Below are 4,958 nucleotides of genomic sequence, written 5' to 3'. Positions count from 1 at the left end.
ATACTACTTACTTTGTCCATGCAGCTCCCAAGGCCATGCATGAAGGTCTGCGGAAAGGATCTCATCTGCAGATGGTATTACTAAATCTGGTACAAGGGTGTTGTACTCCTCTATGGCAGCTGCCAATTTGGCCTTTTCTTCCAATATCTTTCTGCGCAGAGGGTGTCTTTTCTTGCATCCATCTGTCACGAAAACAAAAGAAGAATGGAATTATTTGTTAAATTGCATGGCTTTGAAATGAAAGAGAAATTAAGTGTGTGCAATTCAATATTCATGAAATTTAACAAACCTGTCTGTTTGATGCTAAGAAAAAGGACTTCAATTGTTCTCTGTAGTACCTGGGGACCATCCATGTTCTCATTTGTTTCCTCTGAAATACAATACATCTATAAATTAACAACGTATCTCCAACGGTGAGTAGTTGCACTCACTTCCTGGAGGAACATAGGGCCCGTGAAGGTTTCTGTAACAAATTATTTGTTATGTGGGGGGTGAGTGATCCCCAACCTGGAGAACCAGTGAATGTTTTGTCTGCCTCCTACCCTTCCACCTGTCCGGCTTGATTGCACCTGCCGGTGGAAAACACCCTGTAAGGGTTTAGGTCTCAGGGTCATTGGAGTACGCAAGCCTCTCCACTACGTTAAGGTGACAGTTCAGGAGAGTTACGTTTAGGATTATTTAGTTTTTGTATTCATTTACCTGTATTGGCCCATTGCTGAACTTCCGTTGTCCAGTTGTACAGTCTCATTGCCTACACCCAAATCACTCTTAAACTTTTCGAGAGTCTGGGTCTCCTCCTGGATTTTTGCTGAATATATGTATTTTTTATAATAAATTAAATGCATAGATATAATACTTCTAAAATACATGTATTGATCCACACAATACACCTTCAAGTATCTTCTGGAAAATACTCTGTGCAGGCTGTTCTTCTTCCTTCTGTTCCATGGCATGGATGGTTAGCATGTCTGTTCTTGCTAGAAAAGCCAAATAGAATTCCTTATTCCTGTAATGTGTGCGTACTGGCGGCAGAGAAGTGAGGCGCAGGAGAGCAAAAACTATGTTACAAGGGTGCAGTTTAATAATAATATCACTGTGAACAAACACAAATAAATAAATACAATGGGACAAAACCCTTCGCATGCCAGACATAATGTGCACAAACTCTTACAATCAACAATACCGGACAAGGATATGTGGGGAACAGAGGGTTAAATACACAACATGTAATTGATGAGATTGAAACCAGGTGTAATGGAAGACAAGACAAAACAAATGGAAAAGGAAAAGTGTATTGGCTAGAAGACCAGTGACGTCGACCGCCGACAGTCTGCAGCCCTCGACAAGAAGCTGTTCCCTTGTTTCACTTCCTCCGCCAGAGTTGTGCCAGCTCCTTGCCGATTCCGTCCTCCCCACTTAATCTTAATTTACATTAAAATTAAAAAATTAAACTTAATATTGCAATTATGTGAATAACAAACATCTAAATGGGAAGCCTTGTAAAGGACTGAAGCTGGAAATTCTCTTTGAACAGTTTAATAAAGAAAAACTTACCTAGCATGCACGACAGACAGAAAGAAGTGGCTTCATGTCTAGACGAGTGGCGAGCTCTGGACAATGAAGAGCAACCCTGGTCAGTTATGGCCAAAATTTGCAGATCACATCTGTACACATGAATTGTATGTTCCTGCTACCAGACAATTCCTTCTGCAAGAACAGTGGGTATGCAAATATCTCTCCACGCATCATGTTGAGGCTCCTTAGAAGTATTCCATGGCGGCAGATGGCAACTTCAAGTCCCTCTTCATCAAGGTTGTCGTTTGTTTTCCTTGACGACTCTTTAGCTGCTGTCCACTGGGATGCTCCACATACCCCTTTTCCATAACCCTAGACAAGGAAGTAGAAGAGTATAGGTAGAAAAAATGTTTTGGGGGAAGTGTTAAACGGGACAGTGGTTAGGTTTTTAAAATCTAGCTGAGGGCGCTGAGCTACCCCCTGTGTTCGCTACAATGGAGATCAAAAACAAGCACTTGTAAAGTGTGTTGCATTTCTGAACAGAGGGAGTGGTGTAACAACCCTGGACATGAAGAGAGAGGATTACCATCTCTCCAAAATTATATGTTTTTATTGGAATAGTGTGTAACGAGTCTGCCTTTGAGTCCGATGGCCCAAGGCCAGTCCTATTTCACAGATTAGAAGATACACAGGAAACGTACATGTTTAGTCTTTGTATGGACATAGTTCACAAAGTCAGACATCCTTATCCTTGCAGATAAATACGCCATCAAAGAATCCTTTGTCATCAGTCCTTGAAAGGATACATGAAATACATTAAATTTATGACATATGAAATAGCAATCAACCTCAGTAACTGATTGTGGGACACTTGACAATGTTGATAATTCATTTCAGCTAAAAATGAACTCAACAGCATCTGAAAATGTTGACAATGGACAAAGAAAAGGCAAACCTTTGGATTGTTTGGATTGTTTAAATGATATAGAGTAAGGTGTTATTTGATAAATCATGAATAGTTTTACATACCCTTTTTTGAAACGATACAGCTTCTTGTTCCCGTCCACTGACACTGCAAGCATGAGTGAACAGGCTAGGCAGTCAAAGTACTGTATATCACAGACCTGATCAATTTCAGAGCGGCAGTACGTCCACTCAAAGAAGCTTTTTTGAAAAGTGTCCCCACAGATCATTCCGTTCTGGTAAGGGAAAAATGCATATAGAAAATATATGAAATAACTTACAACAATTGCATAAACAAAACATACTATAATTCACTATGTCTGACTGGATTTGAGTTAAAGCAGGGCCAGTGCATAGTGTTGACAGCAAAGCAGGTGAAAGCCAATGCTAAAGTAGCACGAGTACTTATGTTGTAAAGAGCAGGAAATATTGGACGCAACAGGGGCACAGATAAGGGGCATGGCAGGACAGTGGTGCAGGAGGCTAACACATACTGTAACAAGAGACCTGCAGTTTTAACCTAGTTGTAGTACAGGAAATACATTTTGTTACAACGCTTTGTGTAACATAAATTTAACATATTGTTAACCTGAAGTCATACATTGGTAAAGCTGAGCATCATTTATTGTTACCCTGCCAAAGAAGTCAGTTCGCTGCTCCAAAATCCGCATAAATGCCAGACGGGACATTCCTGGGGCTGACACTTTCAGCTCCTCAAAAGAGCTGAACAGGTCTACCTGGTAAATGGTGTCACAGTTGACAGTGGCAGGCCAGTGCCCATTCTTTATCAGATCTGCTAAGTTTGCTGTCCAGGTGCTAAGACAGGTTGTGCAGGTCAGCACAGGCACTGTGACATTGTAGCGACCTTGAGGAAAAAAATGTAGTCTTAATTAATGTTGTTTTACATTGCATTGCTACATCACTGTTTGGTTCTTGTAGATATTACACATACCATTTATTCCTATGAGGATTATATGTGTCCCAAGGCCAACATGGATGGTGCTTGTCAGGCAACCACATATCACCTCTGGTACGTCCAATGGTAAAAAAAAACTATCTAGGGACAATATTTATATACAACAATAAACAAGAATACATTTGAACTTTGATATAATACATTCAGATGCAAAAATAAATAAAACACACCCTGTTCATGAAGTGCATATTTGCTATCACTGTGGAGAGATGTCTGTAGTTGGAGGAAGGGGCGTGTTCCCTCCAACATGGACTGTCTGTTGCGCAGGGGGGACTTTGCATGTGTAGAGACATCGTAGTCTTCGCAGTAAAGCTGTTCCGGCAGACAATCTCTACATCGCAGAATAGCCCTTTTCACATTGCATGACTGAAAGATCTTCTGAGAAGCATGCTCTGCAGCCGGCAGAGAATCTACCATCTCAGGCCTGGACTCCATCGACCTATCCTGTGAGAGTTCCTTCCTCACACTCCAACTATGTGATGCACCAGGCACAGCAGGATTTGAACACTCAGGGTATTCTAAGTCAGCTAGGAGGATGTTAATTTCTCGATGAAGTATTGCTTTTTTGAAAACACAAAAATGGGAAAAGGATTCAATTAAGAATATTATATAATGAATCTATTAAAACGCACATAGGGCTTCAAGAGGGCCACCATTGTTCCTGTTCCCAAGAAAGCGAAGGTAACTGAGCTAAATGACTACCGCCCCATAGCACTCACTTCCGTCATCATGAAGTGCTTTGAGAGACTAGTTAAGGACCATATTACCTCCACCTGACACCCTAGACCCACTCCAATTTGACACCCTAGACCCACTCCAATTTGCTTACTGCCCCAATAGGTCCACAGACGACGCAATCGCAATCACACTGCACACTGCCCTAACCCATCACGGACAAGAGGACTACACATGTGAGAATGCTGTTCATCGACTACAGCTCAGCATTTAACACCATAGTACCCTCCAAACTCGTCATCAAGCTCGAGACCCTGGGTCTCGACCCCGCCTTGTGCAACTGGGTCCTGGACTTCCTGACGGGCCGCCCCCCAGGTAGTGAGGGTAGGTAACAATCTCCACCCCGCTCATCCTCAACACTGGGGCCACACAAGGGTGGGTTCTGAGCCCTCTCCTGTACTCCCTGTTCACCCATGACTGCGTGGCCATGCACGCCTCCAACTCAATCATCAAGTTTGCAGACAACACTACAGTGGTAGGCTTGATTACTAACAATGACGAGATGGCCTACAGGGAGGAGGTGAGGGCCCTCGGAGTGTGGTGTCAGGAAAATAACCTCACACTCAACGTCAACAAAACAAAGGAGATGATTGTGGACTTCAGGAAACAGCAGAGGGAGCACCCCCTATCCACATCGACGGGACAGTAGTGGAGAGGGTAGAAAGTTTTAAGTTCCTCAGCGTACAGATCACGGACAAACTGAAATGGTCCAACCTCACAGACAGCGTGGTGAAGAAGGCGCAGCAGCGCCTCTTCAACCTCAGGAGGC

General features: G+C 42.9%; 1 long non-coding RNA gene across 2 annotated transcripts; it reads right to left on the bottom strand.

The window, feature by feature from the left end:
* Positions 1 to 303: 303 nt before the first annotated feature.
* On the bottom strand, positions 304 to 4,150 carry LOC112265935. Of its 2 annotated transcripts, XR_006078628.1 has the most exons (5): positions 3,111 to 4,150; positions 2,545 to 2,714; positions 2,217 to 2,308; positions 1,555 to 1,887; positions 304 to 1,421 (listed from the first exon to the last, which is right to left on the bottom strand). It is a non-coding gene; the product is annotated as an uncharacterized LOC112265935 (long non-coding RNA). The 2 variants fall into 2 exon arrangements; XR_002955850.2 differs by having other exon boundaries at positions 2,545 to 4,150.
* Positions 4,151 to 4,958: the final 808 nt, after the last annotated feature.

This window comes from Oncorhynchus tshawytscha, linkage group LG13 (genome assembly GCF_018296145.1).
Source record: "Oncorhynchus tshawytscha isolate Ot180627B linkage group LG13, Otsh_v2.0, whole genome shotgun sequence".
NCBI lineage: Eukaryota > Metazoa > Chordata > Actinopteri > Salmoniformes > Salmonidae > Oncorhynchus > Oncorhynchus tshawytscha.
This window is presented reverse-complemented; position numbering and strand designations above follow the sequence as displayed.